Below are 18,960 nucleotides of genomic sequence, written 5' to 3' on the forward strand. Positions count from 1 at the left end.
CTGGTCAGGTGGGCAGAACAGTGACAAATGGAATTCGATCCGGAGAAGTGTGAGGTAATGCATTTGGGGAGGGCTAACAAGGCAAGGGAATACACATTAAATGGTATGACACTGAGAAGTGTAGAGGAACAAAGGGACCTTGGAGTGCAGGTCCACAGATCCCTGAAGGTAGCAGGCCAGGTGGATAAGGTGGTCAAGAAGGCATACGGAATGTTTGCTTTTATTAGTCGAGGCATAGGATATGAAAAAAGATAGGTTATGCTTGAACTGTATCAAACACTGGTTAGGCCACAGCTGGAGTACTGCGTGAAGTTCTGGTCACCACATTACAGGGAAGGATGTGATTGCACTGGAGCGGGTACAGAGGAGATTTACGAGGATGTTGCCGGAAGTGGAGAATCTTAGCTATGAAGACAGATTGAATAGGCTGGGTTTATGTTCCTTGGAACAAAGGAGGCTGAGGGGAGACCTCATTGAGGTGTATAAAATTATGAGGGGCCTAGATACAGTGGATAGAAAGGGCCTATTTCCCTTAGTAGAGGGGTCAACAACCAGTGGGTATAAATTTAAAGTAATTAGGAGGAGGTTTAGAGAGGATTTGAGGGGAAATTTCTTCACCCAGAGGGTTGTGGGGGTCTGGAACTCACTGCCTGAATGGGTGGTAGAGGCAGAAACCCTCACCACATTTAAAAAGTACTCCTCATCTCAGTTTTAAATGGGCGGCCCCTTATTCCAAGACTATGTCCCCTAGTTCTAGTTTCCCCTATGAGTGGAAATATCCTCTCTGCATCCACCTTGTCGAGACCCCTCATTATCTTATAAGTTTCAATAAGATCACCTTTCATTCTTCTGAACGCCAATGTGTATAGGGCCAACATACTTAACCTTTCTTGATAAGTCAACCCCCTCATCTCCAGAATCAACCAACTGAACCTTCCCTGAACAGACTCCAATGCAAAGTATATCCTTCCTTAAATACGGAGACCAAAACTGCACGCAGTACTCCAGGTGTGGCCTCACCAATACCCTATACAGTTGTAGCAGGGCTTCTCTGCTTTTATACTCTATCCCCCTTGCAATAAAGGCCAACATTCCATTTGCCTTCCTGATTACTTGCTGTACCTGCATACTAACTTTTTGTGTTTCATGCACTTTGCAATTTTTTTCCATTTAAATTATGATTTGCTTTTTTGTTCTACCAAAGTGGATAACCTCACATTTTCCCACATTATACTCCATCTGCCAAATTTTTGCCCAGTAACTTAGCCTGTCTATATCCCTTTGCAGTTTTTTTGTGTCCTCCTCACAATTTGCTTTCCCACCCATCTTTGTATCATCAGCAAACTTGGCTACATTACACTCAGTCCTTTCATCCAAGTCATTAATATAGATTGTAAATAGTTGAAGCCCCAGCACTGATCCCTGCGGCACACCACTAGTTACTGTTTGCCAACTGGAAAATGACCCATTTATCCCAACTCTCTGTTTTCTAAATACCAATCCTCTATCCATGCTAATATATTACCCCCAACCCCGTGAACTTTTATCTTGTGCAATAACCTTTTATGTGGCACCTTATCGAATGCCTTCTGGAAATCCAAATACACCACATCCACTGGTTCCCCCTTATCCACCCTGCTCATTACATCCTCAAAGAACTCCAGCAAATTTGTCAAACATGATTTCCCTTTCATAAAACCATGCTGACTCTGCTTGATTGAATTATGCTTTCCCAAATGTCCCGCTACTGCTTCCTTAATAATGGACTCCAGCATTTTCCCAACAACAGATGTTAGGCTAACTGGTCTACAGTTTCCTGATTTTTTAAATAGGGGCGTTACAATTGCGATTTTCCAATCTGCTGGGACAGCCCCAGATTCCAGGGAATTTTGGTAGATTACAACCGATGCATCCACTATCTCTGCAACCACTTCTCTTAAGACCATAGGATGCAAGGCATCAGGACCAGGGGACTTGTCCACCTTTAGTCCCATTATTTTATCTAGTACTACTTCATTTCTGCGGCCGCAATCGAGACTCCAGGATGGTATGTTGCCTCCCTGGCGCAAGGGTCAAGGATGTCTCGGAGCGGATGCAGGACATTCTGAAAAGGGAGGGTGAACAGCCAGTTGTCATGGTGCATATTGGTACCAAAGATATAGGTAAAAAATGGATGAGATCCTACGAGACGAATTTAGGGAGCTAGGAGCTAAATTAAAAAGTAGGACCTCAAAAGTAGTAATCTCAGGATTGCTACCAGTGCCACGTGCTAGTCAGAGTAGGAATCGCAGGATAGCACAGATGAATATGTGGCTTGAGGAGTGGTGTACAAGGGAGGGATTCAAATTCCTGAGACATTAGAACCGGTTTTGGGGGTGGTGGGAGCAGTACAAACCGGACGGTCTGCACCTGGGCAGGGCCAGAACCAATGTCCTCGGGGGAGTGTTTGCTAGTGCTGTTGGGGAGGGGTTAAACTAATATAGCAGGGGGATGGGAACCTATGCAGGGAGACAGAGGGAATAAAATGGAGGCAGAAGCAAAAGATAGAAAGGAGAATAGTAAAAGTGGAGGGCAGAGAAACCCAACGCAAGAAACAAAAAGGGCTACATTACAGCAAAATTCTAAAGGGGCAAAATGTGTTAAAAAGACAAGCCTGAAGGCTCTGTGCCTCAATGCGAGAAGTATTCGGAATAAGGTGGATGAATTAACTGCACAGATAGCAGTTAACCGGTATGATGTAATTGGCACCACGGAGACATGGCTCCAGAGTGACCAAGGCTGGGAACTCAACATCCAGGGGTATTCAACATTTAGGAAGGATAGACAGAAAGGAAAAGGAGGCGGGGTGGCATTGCTGGTTAAAGAGGAAATTAATGCAATAGTAAGGAGGGACATTTGCCTGGATGATGTGGAATCGGTATGGGTGGAGCTGCGGAATACTAAAGGGCAGAAATCGCGAGTGGGAGTTGTGTACAGACCACCAAACAGTAGTAGTGAGGTTGGGGACAGCATCAAACAAGAAATAAGGGATGTGTGCAATAAAGGTACAACAGTTATCATGGGAAACTTTAATCTACATATTTATTGGGCTAACCAAACTGGTAGCAATGCGATGGAGGAGGATTTTCTGGAGTGTATTTGGGATGGTTTTCTCGACCAATATGTCAAGGAACCAACTAGAGAGCTGGCCATCCTGGACTGGGTGATGTGTAATGAGAAGGGACTAATTAGCAATCTTGTTGTGCGAGGCACCTTGGGGAAGAGTGACCATAATATGGTAGAATTCTTTATTAAGATGGAGAGTGACACAGTTAATTCGGAAACTAGGGTCCTGAACTTAAGGAAAGGTAACTTCGATGGTATGAGGCGTGAATTGGCTAGAATAGACTGGCAAAGGACACCTAAAGGGTTGATGGTGGATAAGCAAAGTCAAACATTTAAAGATGACATGGATGAACTTCAGCAATTGTACATCCCTGCCTGGAGTAAAAATAAAATGGGGAAGGTGGCTCAACTGTGGCTAACAAGGGAAATTAAGGGTAGTGTTAAAACCAAGGAAGAGGCATATAAATTGGCCAGAAAAAGCAACAAACCTGAGGACTGGGAGAAATTTAGAATTCAACAGAGGAGGACTAAGGGTTTAATTAAGAGGGAGAAAATAGAGTACGAGAGGAAGCTTGCAGGGAACCTAAAAACTGACTGCAAAAACTTCTATAAATATGTGAAGAGAAAAAGATTAGTGAAGACAAACATAGGTCCCTTGCAGTCGGATTCAGGTGAATTTATAGTGAGGAACAATGAAATGGCAGACCAGTTTAACAAATATTTTGGTTCTGTCTTCACGAAGGAAGACACAAATAACCTTCCGGAAGTACTAGGGGACCGAGGGTCTAGTGTGAAGGAGGAAATGAAGGATATCCTTGTTAGGCAGGAAATTGTGTTCTGGAAATTGATGGGATTGAAGGCCGATAAATCTCCGGGGCCTGATAGCCTGCATCCCAGAGTACTTAAGGAAATGGCCCTAGAAATAGTGGATGCATTGGTGATTGTTGTAGGAAGGCAACGGCACCTGCTGAATATATAAATATATGTATGTTTAAAATGTTAGCCAAATATAAAATGGCTGCCAGGGGGCTTAGCAAAGCATGATGGGGGTTCGGTTAGCCAAGTTAGCTAAAGCTGCTGACTGAGCACTGACCCTGCAGAGCCTAGTACCAGGAATGTCTTGAATAAACAACTTGAGACAAGATAGTATATAGAACACTGCGGTACCTAGTACGAAATGTCCTCAAGTCAGTGACCCCCAGATGGGGTGCCTAGCAACCAGGGAGATAAGGAGCTAGGCACCGGCAGAATCCATGAGTAACGAAAATATTGGTCGAGAAAGAATCACACGGATATGAATCAGCCCCCAACTGTCATGAACTAATCATGCAGCCCCCTGATGTACCAGGGTTACTTCTATTGGCCCATTTAAACCTATATGTAATCTATAATCATTATGATTTGGTTGTGTCCAGCCAAAGTGGGCTGAGTAACTGTAATGAACTATTGTAAAACATATAAATATCGATGAATTTCTTTGTTCGGTGGAGTGGAGTGCCTGGATTTGGACCAGAGGCTCTCTCCCCGCCGGCGTAATAAAGGCCGTTTTGGCATTGGAACCGACCCAGAGTGTCGAGTGATTCTTGCAGGAAAACATTCGTGCTAACAGTGGCATCACGAACAGGATTCCTGGAGTCACTGGAGGACCTTGGAAAAACCCAGGTGAGTATAAAAAACGATTTTTAATCATAAAGGGTGCGGAAGGTGGAAGCCGGTTGATCGACACGAGGAGACCGTCTAGTATCTCAAATGCCTAGCTTGAGCCTGAATTAAGAGGACTTTTGTCCCACGTGACGGCCAGGAACTAAGTAGGCATAGGGAACACACTTAGACCGTGGGATCGTGATATCAAGCGACACTTCCCGGACCCAGTAGTGTGATTTGAAAATATACCCCAGCGACCAATGGAAACCAAACCTGTGAACAGGGTCGGACCAACAGACAAAACGCTGGTAGGTAGTCGTTAAGGAGGCGTGGGGCACTGCTGGAATTGCTTAAACGCATTTTAAGAATTGTATAAGTTTGTGTAACAGCAGAACTTGTGACCTGACAGTAGCCAAGAGACGGTCTACTACAAGTCACGCTCGGTAGGAAGCGGACCTCTGAAAGTAGATTCCTAATGGTTCTAGTCCTACCCAGGAATGGCCAATAAAGCAAATAACCTCTCGAGTGTGGACCGGAAGGGTCCCTTACCCACCACCTGGCGGAAAAACAAAAGAAACTAATTGAGAAGATGATTAAGCCAGGATGGGATCCCCAGGACCCGCCAGTAAATCAGCGGGAATGGTGGGAGAAGGAAAGGAAAGATAAAGATGAGAAAGCCATGGTCTTGATTCTTTGAGCCTATGTAAAATCAACAGAGGAAGTTAATCAATATGTAAGAAATAAAAAAAACCTGATAGTGATTATCTTAAGTGAAGTATGGATCCAAGAATAGAGCCAGCTAAACAATAAACTTCGTTGAATGAAAGGAGACTTTTGTGAATGTCTTTCTAGGAATAAGATAAAGAACAGAGAAGGGAAGCTTTAAAGAAAAAATAAGCCTGTGTGGGTGTCTCGAGGCTGCAGGCTGGGGAAGTACGCTCCCATTTTTCCTTTGTGTAAAACCTTGACGCGAAAGCTTCTAGCTCAGTAAAGAGATTTTTACACATGCTGCATCAGAAGCTAAAGTTTAAAAAAAATGTAATTTATGAGATACTGTATCACAAAATTGAAGTTACAGAGCAAAAGATTAAAGTTTTTGATCAGCTTCTAAAACAGAAGTTAGGCAAAAAAAACAGTATTACCATATTTGACATTTTGTAATTCAACAATAAATATAAATTCTACAAAAGGGAAATTAGGATGGGAACAGTGAAGAATTAATTTTGTTGTGAAGGTTTCAAGTACCACTGGTTAAGAAAAGGCACAACAAAATACGATACATTTAAAACAAAAAGTTAAATCTAATCTCTTTAAAAAAAGAAATAAAACTAAAAGGTTTGAAAAAAGATGTAATGTACTAAATAAGTGCTGAAAAAAAAAGTGTTTGCGATGGAAAAAGACATAACTTACTAAATACTAGTTGATATTTGCTGTGAAAAAGATATTGGTTTAATTGGGAAAAGGAAGAAAAAAAATTGGAAGAGATAAAAGACATTCTACATTGATAATGATTTTAATTTACGAGAAAGTTTTACTGCAGTTTGAAAAGATTTCCAGAATAGACGTTGTTTATCAAGAAAAGTCCTGAACAGTCTAAACAAGCAGGAGGGTTTTGAAAATAACGAGGAGAAAAGATCTAAGCTATGCAAACTCAGCAGAGAGAGAAATAAAATACAAGATTTGCCCAGTGAACGGGACCATTAAAAAAAAATGTTGGAATGTATACAGCTTGTGTGAAAATTGGATTTCAGTAAACAAAATAGCTATTAAAAATGTGTGCTCGCATTTTTAAAAAAAATCTTTGGCAAATACTTGAATTAGAAGTTTAGAAAATTTGGAGTTTAATCTAAAATGCTGTCTTTCCCGATGAGAAGATTTTAATTATGACCACTTTACTAATGATTTCTGCTGTTTTAACGGATTCCTAATTTCTAAGCAAGTTTTGAAGGCACAAAGATTTGGATGATTACGCAAAGTCATGTAATGACATCAGCTCTTCTTACAAACCTGTAAAGGAGTTAACCCTTTCCATTGACAGCTGTTTTACACTAGACCTTACTAATTTGAATTTCTTACTAAAATAAAGACTCACCTGACAGACAGAGGAAATGGTGGGATAGTCAGAATAAAAATAAAACAGAACTAGCTGGTCAAGAATTAAAAGTTAAGATAAACAGGCTGGAAGAGATTTTAAAAAACAGGACCAGACGGATAGTGCAGTGTGCGGCCATAGCACCATCACCTATGGCAATCGAGCCAATGTACCCCACGGCGGGTAGGTGTAGTCCACAAACCCAACCTAACAGTAAAGCAGACTGGGATGTTTGGAGGAATAGTGGTGGCATTGGTGTTGATTGGAGTTTGGATAATATTTAGATGGGTCATCGTGCAGGCTCGAGCACAGCAGGCTCAAATGCAAAACCGACAGCAGCCCAGACAGGGACATGAAGTGATAGAGATGGTACGACTATAAAGAATATGGATAACCTAATCCTTACCTCCGATTCCACAGAGTGACCGCGACACAAGTAGACCAGAACCTAACACCTGGTGACGACCAGGCTGTCTGTATAAAATTGCAGATAAAACTCACCGAGATGGGACCGCGACGACTGATTCAACTCATAATATTGGGAACCTTAAGACCCACGCAAACACTGGATGATACCAACGGATTGCCGCGCACTCAGGAAATAAACAACTACATGAACTATGGAGTCTTGTTTAATTTAACGGATGGAATGTGCATCCCAGCAGCCAAGGACTGGAGCAAGGACAGGACTTATTTTAATGCATGGCTGCAAATGAACCTGAATAAGGACAAAGTATGTGTGCAATAGAAACATAGAAAATAGGTGCAGGAGTAGGCCATTCGGCCCTTCTAGCCTGCACCGCCATTCAATGAGTTCATGGCTGAACATTCAACTTCAGTACCCCATTCCTGCTTTCTCGCCATACCCCTTGATCCCCCTAGCAGTAAGGACCTCATCTAACTCCTTTTTGAATATATTTAGTGAATTGGCCTCAACTACTTTCTGTGGTAGAGAATTCCACAGGTTCACCACTCTCTGGGTGAAGAAGTTCCTCCGCATCTCGGTCCTAAATGGCTTACCCCTTATCCTTAGACTGTGACCCCTGGTTCTGGACTTCCCCAACATTGGGAACATTCTTCCTGCATCTAACCTGTCTAACCCCGTCAGAATTTTATATGTTTCTATGAGGTCCCCTCTCATTCTTCTGAACTCCAGTGAATACAAGCCCAGTTGATCCAGTCTTTCTTGATAGGTCAGTCCCGCCATCCCGGGAATCAGTCTGGTGAACCTTCGCTGCACTCCCTCAATAGCAAGAATGTCCTTCCTCAGGTTAGGAGACCAAAACTGTACACAATACTCCAGGTGTGGCCTCACCAATGCCCTGTACAACTGTAGCAACACCTCCCTGCCCCTGTACTCAAATCCCCTTGCTATGAAGGCCAACATGCCATTTGCTTTCTTAACCGCCTGCTGCACCTGCATGCCAACCTTCAATGACTGATGTACCATGACACCCAGGTCTCTTTGCACCTCCCCTTTTCCTAATCTGTCACCATTCAGATAATAGTCTGTCTCTCTGTTTTTACCACCAAAGTGGATAACCTCACATTTATCCACATTATACTTCATCTGCCATGCATTTGCCCACTCACCTAACCTATCCAAGTCGCTCTGCAGCCTCACAGCATCCTCCTCGCATCTCACACTGCCACCCAACTTAGTGTCATCCGCAAATTTGGAGATACTACATTTAATCCCCTCATCTAAATCATTAATGTACAGTGTAAACAGCTGGGGCCCCAGCACAGAACCTTGCGGTACCCCACTAGTCACTGCCTGCCATTCTGAAAAGTACCCATTTACTCCTACTCTTTGCTTCCTGTCTGACAACCAGTTCTCAATCCATGTCAGTACACTACCCCCAATCCCATGTGCTCTAACTTTGCACATCAATCTCTTGTGTGGGACCTTGTCGAACGCCTTCTGAAAGTCCAAATATACCACATCAACTGGTTCTCCCTTATCCACTCTACTGGAAACATCCTCAAAAAATTCCAGAAGATTTGTCAAGCATGATTTCCCTTTCACAAATCCATGCTGACTTGGACCTATCATGTCACCTCTTTCCAAATGCACTGCTATGACATCCTTAATAATTGATTCCATCATTTTACCCACTACCGATGTCAGGCTGACCGGTCTATAATTCCCTGTTTTCTCTCTCCCTCCTTTTTTAAAAAGTGGGGTTACATTGGCTACCCTCCACTCCATAGGAACTGATCCAGAGTCAATGGAATGTTGGAAAATGACTGTCAACGCATCCACTATTTCCAAGGCCACCTCCTTAAGTACTCTGGGATGCAGTCCATCAGGCCCTGGGGATTTATCGGCCTTCAATCCCATCAATTTCCCCAACACAATTTCCCGGCTAATAAGGATTTCCCTCAGTTCCTCCTCCTTACTAGACCCCCCGACCCCTTTTATAACCGGAAGGTTGTTCGTGTCCTCCTTCGTGAATACCGAACCAAAGTACTTGTTCAATTGGTCCGCCATTTCTTTGTTCCCCGTTATGACTTCCCCTGATTCTGACTGCAGGGGACCTACATTTGTCTTTACTAACCTTTTTCTCTTTACATATCTATAGAAACTTTTGCAATCCGTCTTAATGCTCCACGGGTACAAGGAGCAGTTGCATTGGGCGAAGGGAGGCCATGGGGCTCGATAAATATGTGCGCCCCCTGCCCAACCACAACCGTTAGTCACCCACAAAAAGGGGGTGGGCCTGCGTGGATACTATGAGGAGGTAGAGGCTGCCGCAATATCGTCAAACATGAAATTGTGCCTGTCCTGATCAATGTCTCAGGCATACGAATGCCGGAATATTGTACAGAGCAGGCAAGAAATATGTATAAAGTGTTGAGTAAAGTAGTAATGCAGCAGGCTGCCGATGCCTTGGGTGCCAGTAGATTCCGAGGACAAGAGCCAGTTCATAGAACTGAAAGGGGAATAGTTAATGATGTCGCTACCGGCTTTAATACCGGAACCTCCGTAGTAAACTCACTGGACATACAAGGGCTAAATGAAAGGGTGGAACAGCTCAGAGGGGTGATGAAGGGGCTATTAGAATGGGTAGAGTGGAATCAGGAAGATTAGGCCGAACTCGGGAATGAGGGTGCTGAAATCCAATTGGATGGCATCACAGTCCTGGAAGCACACGCGAAAACCTCATTTTCAGAGAGAAAGAGGATACCGGAAAATCTAGACAGGGGCAACCCTGTCACGTTTACAGCCTGTGGATGGTGGGATAGATACGACACAACCTCGACCAGATCCAAAGGGGGGAGGTACCCGATTGGATCGACAGCTCGCATGTAGCTCAGTTGGCCAGTCAGAAGGGGACGCTAGACAACTGTACTCTGAAGGGACTGACCAGAGTATACCCAGCGATCCCCGATTGCCAAATGGGTAAGAATACTGGGATAGGGATAGTTCTGATGATCCCTATAGCCACCCCAGATTCGGGACGATTTCCACTGTATCAGCTGGAGAATATCGGGGTAATACGGGAAACCGCCTCTCCGTTACTATCTGACCACAACATCCACCGTCCGCCGAAATGACACACTCACCGGGATTTCCCTATCAGGATGCAAGCAAAGGGGCGAGATTACAGTGTGTCCTCAACCGGTGGGCCGAGGGGAATTAGATGAGTGTGGGTTTAACCGAACCGACGGGTGAGTACTAGAAATAGTGCCCGCACACGCTCACTTCGCTAGGGCAGGCTACGGAGAGAAGGGAAAGTACTGCGTCTCTACTACAGAACGTTCATACCAGTACAATGACCTACAGTGCCTGATCCCACAGCCAAACTTTTGTTTTACCCCATTACGACCCGTTACGATTGGGCAAGCCCACATCACCCAGGTTAAACGTCGACATACCGAAACCATTAACGTGACCGACCAACTCCATGCACACGCACTGGTGGGGTACAACTGGTCTGAGCGGTAACATGGGGCGTCATGGCTTGTCAATCAAGTAAGCACCACGCACGACGAAGAAAGAACCGAGCTAGGTCCCGGGAGATTAGAAGGGCCTGTCTAACAGAGGGGCAGGAGGATTTGACCTTTATTAATTTGATCTAAGCAACCGGAACTCCCGAAACCACGTGACTGGCCAGCACGCTGGGGTAGGGAATACCGGGTGGTGCACAAGTACCCATCAAAAGGGGTGGGTAGACACACGTTAACAGAACAAAATTGTCGGTTAAAAGGAACGCCGAGTAGTCCCTTACTGAAAGGGAGGATTGCTGTAGGAAGGCAAAGGCACCTGCTGAATATATAAATATATGTATGTTTAAAATGTTAGCCAAATATAAAATGGCTGCCAGGGGGCTTAGCAAAGCATGATGGGGGTTCGGTTAGCCAAGTTAGCTAAAGCTGCTGACTGAGCACTGACCCTGCAGAGCCTAGTACCAGGAATGTCTTGAATCAACAACTTGAGACAAGATAGTATATAGAACACTGCGGTACCTAGTACGGAATGTCCTCAAGTCAGTGACCCCCAGATGGGGTGCATAGCAACCAGGGAGATAAGGAGCTAGGCACCGGCGGAACCCATGAGTAACGAAGATAAGGGGGGCCTGGAAAACATCACACGGATATGAATCAGCCCCCAACTGTCATGAACTAATCATGCAGCCAGGGTTACTTCTATTGGACCATTTAAACCTATATGTAATCTATAATCATTATGATTTGGTTGTGTCCAGCCAAAGTGGGCTGAGTAACTGTAATGAACTATTGTAAAACATATAAATATTGATGAATTTCTTTGTTCGGTGGAGTGGAGTGCCTGGATTTGGACCAGAGGCTCTCTCCCCACCGGCGTAATAAAGGCCGTTTTGGCGTTGGAACCGACCCAGAGTGTCGAGTGATGCTTGCAGGAAAACATTCGCGCTAACAGTGATCATTTTCCAACAGTCTATCGACTCTGGATCAGTTCCTATGGACTGGAGGGTCGTGATGTAACACCACTTTTTAAAAAAGGAGGGAGAGAGAAAACGGGTAACAATGTTCCCGATGTTGGGGAAGTCTAGAACCAGGGGACATAGTCTTTGGATAAGGGGTAGGCCATTTAGGACTGAGATGAGGAGAAACTTCTTCACTCAGAGAGTTGTTAACCTGTGGAATTCCCTGCCGCAGAGAGTTGTTGATGCCAGTTCATTGGATATATTCAAGAGGGAGTTACGGCTAAAGTGATCAAGGGGTATGGAGAGAAAGCAGGAAAGGGATACTGAGGGAATGATCAGCCATGATCTTATTGAATGGTGGTGCTGCACCTATTTTCTGTGTTTCTATGTTTCTATTAGTGATAGTGATAGTATTAAGTTTCTCTCTCCTGATTATCCACTGTCGGGATGTTTTTAGTGCCTTCTACTGTGAAGACCGATACAAAATATTTGTTCAACGTCTCTGCCATTTCCCTGTTCTCCATTATTAATTCCCCAGTTTCATCCTCCAGGCGACCAACATTTACTTTCCTTTTTATGTAATCTGTAGAAACTCTTACTATCTGTTTTTATATTCTGTGCTAGTTTACTTTCATAATCTATCTTCCCTCTTATTTTTTTTAGTTGTTCTCTGCTGGCTTTTAAAAATTTCCCAATCCTCTGGCCTCCCACTAGTCTTGGCCACATTATATGCCCTTGTTTTCAATTTGATACCATCCCTTATTTCCTTAGTTAGCCGCGGATGGTTATCCCTTCTCCTACAGTCTTTCCTTCTCATTGGGATATATTTTTGTTGCGAGTTATGAAATATCTCCTTAAATGTCTGCCACTGCTCAAGAACCGTTCCATACTTTAATCTATGTTCCCAGTCCACTTTAGCCAACTCTGCCCTCATACCTTTGTAGTCTCCTTTATTTAAGCTTAGGATCCTGGTTTGAGATCGAACATTCTCACCCTCCAACTGAATTTAAAAGTCAACCATATTATGGTCACTCATTCCTAGAGGTTCTTTTACTGGGCGATCATTTATTAATCGTGCCTCATTACACAGTACCAGATCTAAGATAGCCTGCTCCCTGGTTGGTTCCGCAACACACTGTTCAAGGAAACTATCCCGACTATAAGATTGTGAGGGGGCTTGACAAGGTGGATGCAGAGAGGATGTTTCCACTGATAGGGGAGACTAGAACTAGGGACCATAATCTTAGAATAAGGGGCCGTCCATTTAAAACTGAGATGAGGAGGAATTTCTTCTCTCAGAGGGTTGCAGATCTGTGGAATTCACTGCCTCAGAGAGCTGTGGAAACTGGGTCATTGAATAAATTTAAGACAGAGATAGACAGTTTCTTAACCGATAAGGGTTATTGAGAGCGGGCAGGGGAGGGGACCTGAGTCCATGATCAGATCAGCCATGATCGTATTAAATGGCGGAGCAGGCTCAAGGGGCCATATGGCCTACTCCTGCTCCTGTTTCTTATGTTCTTATACACTCTATGAACTCCTCCTCAAGGCTACCCTGGCCAATTTGCTTTGTCCAATCAATATGAAGTTTATTGCCGTTCCTTTATTACAAGCCTCCATTATTTCTTGATTTATACTCTGTCCAACAGTGTAGCTCCTGTTAGGGGGCCTATAGACTCCGCCCACCAGCGACTTTTCCCCTTATTATTCCTTATCTCCACCCAAACTGATTCAACATATTGATCCTCTGAGCCAATATCGTTTCTCACTAACGCACTGATCCCATCCTTTATCAATAGAGCTACCCCACCTCCTTTTCCTTTCTGCCTGTCCTTCCGAATTGTCAAATATCCCCGAATATTTAGTTCCTGTCCTGGTCACCTTGCAACCACGTCTCTGTAATGGCTATCAGATCATACCCATTTGTATCTATTTGTGCCGACAGCTCATCTATTTTGTTACGAATGCTACGTGCATTTAGACAAAGAGCTTTTAAATTTGTTTTTTTTTAACCCTTTTTTCCTGCTTGTTTCCTCTCTCCTTCAAACTCACGTTCTACATTTTTGCTTTCTAATTCCAGCTTTACTTCCCTCCTTACTGAATCTATTTTCAGGTTCCCATCCCCCTGCCAAGCTAGGTTAAACCCTCTCCAACAGCACTAGCAACCTCGCCCCCTGTCCCCCGTCCGGCTTGTCCAGGTTCCACCTCCCCCAGAAGCGGTCCCAATGCCTCAGGAATCTAAAGCCCTCCCACCTGCACCATCTCTCCAGCCACGTATTCATCTGCTCTATCCTCCTAGAGAGGATTTGAAGGGAAATTTCTTCACCCAGAGGGTGGCAGGGGTCTGGAACTCGCTGCCTGAAAGGGTGGTGGAGGCAGAAACCCTCACCATATTTAAAAAGTACTTGGATGTGCACCTGAAGTGCTGCAACCTGCAGGGTTACGGACCAAGAGCTGGAAAGTGGGATTAGGCTGGATAGCTCTTGTTGGTCGGCGTGGACACGATGGGCCGAAATGGCCTCCTTCCGTGCTGTAAATTTCTATGATTCTAAGAATGAGAGGTGATCTTATTGATTCTGAGGGGGCTTGACAGGGTAGATGCAGAGAGGATGTTTCCCCTCATGGAGGGATCTAGAACTAGGAGGCATAGTTTCAGAATAAGTTTAACACAGAGATGAGGAGGAATTTCTTCTCTCAGAGGGTCGTGAATCTTTGGAATTCTCTGCCCCAGAGAGCTGTGGAGGCTGGGTCATTGAATGTATTTAAAGTGAAGATGGACAGATTTTTGAATGATAAGGGAGTCAAGGGTCAAGGAGGCCTCACCTGGAATATTGTGTACAGTTTTGGTCTCCTAATCTGAGGAAGGACATTCTTGCTATTGAGGGAGTACAGCGAAGGTTCACCAGACTGATTCCCGGGATGGCGGGACTGATATATGAGGAGAGACTGCATCGACTGGGCCTTTATACATTGGAGTTTAGAAGGATGAGAGGGGATCTCATAGAAACATACAAGATTCTGACGGGACGGGACGGGTTAGATGCGGGTAGATTGTTTCCGATGTTGGGGAAGTCCAGAACCAGGGGACACAGTCTTAGGATAAGGGGTCGGTCATTTAGGACTGAGATGAGGAGAAACTTCTTCACTCAGAGAGTTGTTAATCTGTGGAATTCCCGGCCGCAGAGAGTTGTTGATGTCAGTTCATTGGATATATTCAAGAGGGAGTTAGATATGGCCCTTACGGCTAAAGGGATCAAGGGGAATGGAGAGAAAGCAAGAAAGGGGTACTGAGGTGAATGATCAGCCATGATCATATTGAATGGTGGTGCAGGCACAAAGGGCCGAATGGCCTACTCCTGTTTCTTATGTTCTTATGTTCTGAAGAGCAGGTCAGAGGCTGGGTATTCTGCGACGAGTGTCCCACCTCCTGACTCCCCAAAGCCTTTCCACAAGGCACAAAACTCTCCACTTGCCTGGATGAATGCAGCTCCAACAGCACTAAAGTATCTCAATACCATCCAGGACAAAGCAGCCCGTTTGATTGGCACCCCATCCACCACCTTAAACCACCGGCGTAACATGGCTGCAGTGTGTACCATCCAGAAGATGCAGAAACTTGGCAAGGCTTCTTCGACAGCACCTCCTTAACCCATGACCTCTACCTCTTGGAAGGATAAGGGCAGTAGGTGCATGGGAACACCACCACCTCCAAGTTTCCTCTAAGTCACACACCATCCTGACTTGGAAATATATCACTGTTCATTCACCATCGCTGGATCAAAAGGTAGTAATCTCCGGATTACTCCCAGTGCAATGAGCTAGTGAGGATAGAAATAGGAGGATAGAGGAGATGATTGAATGCTGGAGAAATGGTGCAGGAGGGAGGGCTTTAGATTCCTGGGACATTGGGACCTGTTCTGAGGTCAAGTCAGACAGATTGCACCCTCTAGTTTCTGCCTCTACCACCCTTTCAGGCAGTAAGTTCCAGACCCCCCCACCACCCTCTGGGTGAATAAATTTCCCCTCAAATCCCTCTAAACCTCCCCCCAATTACTTTAAATCTCTGCCCCCGGTAGTTGATCCCTCTGCCAAGGGAAACAGGTCCGTCCTATCTAATATATGCAGGCCCCTCATAATTTTATACACCTCAATAAGGTCTCCCCTCAGCCTCCTCTGTTCCAAAGAAAACAGATCCAGCATCTCCAATCTTTCCTCATAGCTAAAATCCTCATAAATCTCCTCTGTACCCTCTCCAGTGCAATCACATCTTTCCTGTAATGTGGTGACCAGAACTGCACACAGTACTCCAGCTGTGGCCTAACCAGTGTTTTATACAGTTCAAGCATAACCTCCCCGCTCTTGTATTCTGTGCCTCGGCTAATAAAGGCAGGTATTCCGTATGCCTTCTTAACCTCCTTATGGCGGGAGTTTGAGGTCAGGAGTGCGAGAGGTCTGGGAGTTCGAGAGGTCCGGGAGTGCGAGAGGTCCGGGAGTGCGAGAGGTCCGGGAGTGCGAGAGGTCCGGGAGTGCGAGAGGTCCGGGAGTGCGAGAGGTCCGGGAGTGCGAGAGGTCCGGGAGTTCGAGAGGTCCGGGAGTTCGAGAGGTCCGGGAGTGCGAGAGGTCCGGGAGTGCGAGAGGTCCGGGAGTGCGAGAGGTCCGGGAGTTGGAGAGCTCGAGAGGTCCGGGAGTTCGAGAGGAGTGCGAGAGGTCCGGGAGTGCGAGAGGTCCGGGAGTGCGAGAGGTCCGGGAGTTGGAGAGTTCGAGAGGTCCGGGAGTTCGAGAGGAGTGCGAGAGGTCCGGGAGTGCGAGAGGTCCGGGAGTGCGAGAGGTCCGGGAGTTGGAGAGTTCGAGAGGTCCGGGAGTGCGAGAGGTCCGGGAATGCGAGAGGTCCGGGAGTGCGAGAGGTCAGGGAGTGCGAGAGGTCCGGTAGTGCGAGAGGTCCGGGAGTGCGAGAGGTCCGGGAGTGCGAGAGTGCGAGAGGTCTGGGAGTGCGAGAGGTCTGGGAGTTGGAGAGTTCGAGAGGTCCGGGAGTTCGAGAGGAGTGCGAGAGGTCCGGGAGTGCGAGAGGTCCGGGAGTGCGAGAGGTCCGGGAGTTGGAGAGTTCGAGAGGTCCGGGAGTGCGAGAGGTCCGGGAATGCGAGAGGTCCGGGAGTGCGAGAGGTCAGGGAGTGCGAGAGGTCCGGGAGTGCGAGAGGTCCGGGAGTGCGAGAGGTCCGGTAGTGCGAGAGGTCCGGGAGTGCGAGAGGTCTGGGAGTGCGAGAGGTCTGGGAGTTCGAGAGGTCCGGGAGTGCGAGAGGTCCGGGAATTCGAGAGATCCGGGAGTGCGAGAGATCCGGGAGTGCGAGAGGTCCGGGAGTACGAGAGGTCCAGGATTTTGGGAGGCCAGAGAGGTCGGTGAGTTGGTAAGTATCTATTTTTTCTTTTTTTCTTTTAATTAGATTTTAAACTAGATAAGTCTAACTAGAGAGATGGCAGGGCAGCTCAGTCCCATGGAGTGCACATCCTGCGGCATGTGGGAAGTCCTGGACGCTTCGCGCAGCCTAGACAACCATGTGTGGAGGAGGTGTCTCCAGCTTCTGTCATGTTTGTAACTACAATGTAACACCACTGTATTACTGTATACACTCAACTTAGATGCACACCTTGACCACAGAGGGTGAACTTGTGGTAGACACTCCCTTACCTGATCACACAGGTATATAAAGGGAGGTCCCATGCAGGGTCATCACTTCTGGAGTCCTGTAATAAAGAGTTAAGGTCACAGAGTGGCCTTATCCTTGGAATGTGCCTCGTGTGGTATCATGCTGTAGAGTAAGGACTTTACATTGGCGACGAGAATAGGGAATTCACGACCCACGAGAATGTCCACCGGTAGCACAGAGGAACGGTGCTGTGTCGGGGAAGACTGGGACGATTTTGTCGAGAGGCTTCAGCAAAGCTTCGTTACTAAAGACTAGCTGGGGGATGCAGCGGCCGACAAGCGACGGGCTCATCTCCGGACCAGCTGCGGGACAGAGACTTATACGCTCATGAAGGACTTACTGGCACCTGAAAAGCCGTCAGACAAAACCTTTGAGGAGTTCAGCAAATTAATCAGGGAGCACCTCAAACCGGCGAGCAGCATACACATGGCTCGACACAGATTCTACACCCACCGACGCCGTGAAGGACAGAGCATACCGGACTTTGTAGCGGACCTCCGGCGTTTGGCCAGCCTCTAAGTTCACAGACGCCTGCAGGGGGGAGATGCTAAGGGACTTCTTTATCGAGGGTATTGGTCATGCGGGAATTTTTCTCAAGTTAATTGAGACCAAGGACTTGACCTTAGAGGTGGCAGCGTTGTTAGCTCAAACTTTCATGGCGGGGGAGGAAGAGACGAGAATGATTTATGCGCGCAATTCTGCCTCTAACGCGGCGATGGATCTGGGAGTCAACACCATCAACACTACTCAGAGCCCCACAAGCAGGCAAGGGCAGTCCGACATTTACCAGGCAACAATAGACCCCAGAGCAGGATCTCAACAGAGACAATGGCAGGCTGAACGGATGTTCACGCCATCACAGTGGACAATGCGGCCCGGGATGGAGCCTTTGACACCCACTAATAGGGTACTTAAGAGCAGTCAAAGGGACAGTCAGCGTGGAATTCTTGGCCATAGTTCCTTTGTCCTCAACAATGGAAACTTTAACTCATGCTGGAGGTGTGGGGGAAAACACTCAGCCAGATCTTGCAGATTGCAACATTTTGTCTACAGAAACTGAAATCTCAGTGGCCATTTAGCTCGAATGTGTAGAAAACCTGCACCCAGACTATTATATGAGGCAGATGGACCAGAAGAGGGTTCTGTGAGGCAGGATGACTTTTGGGGCAAATTGATGGACGCCGAGGTTCAGCCGGTCCATTTGGCGAACATTCACAGTTCATACACCAAAACACCACCGATGATGAGGGTTTTGTTGAACGGTATCCCAGTACGCATGGAGCTGGACACTGGGGCCAGCCAGTCACTCATGGGCATTCAGCAATTCGAGAAGCTATGGCCATTCAAAGCCAGTAGACCCAAGTTAGAACGTATTGAGACACAATTACGGACTTACACCAAGGAAATCATTCCGGTGCTAGGCAGTGCAATGATGGCTGTCACACACAATGGGCTAGTGAACCGGCTGCCACTCTGGATAGTCCCGGGCAATGGGCCCGCTCTG

The sequence above is a fragment of the Pristiophorus japonicus genome, chromosome 8 (assembly GCF_044704955.1).
Source record: "Pristiophorus japonicus isolate sPriJap1 chromosome 8, sPriJap1.hap1, whole genome shotgun sequence".
NCBI classification, from domain to species: Eukaryota; Metazoa; Chordata; class Chondrichthyes; family Pristiophoridae; genus Pristiophorus; species Pristiophorus japonicus.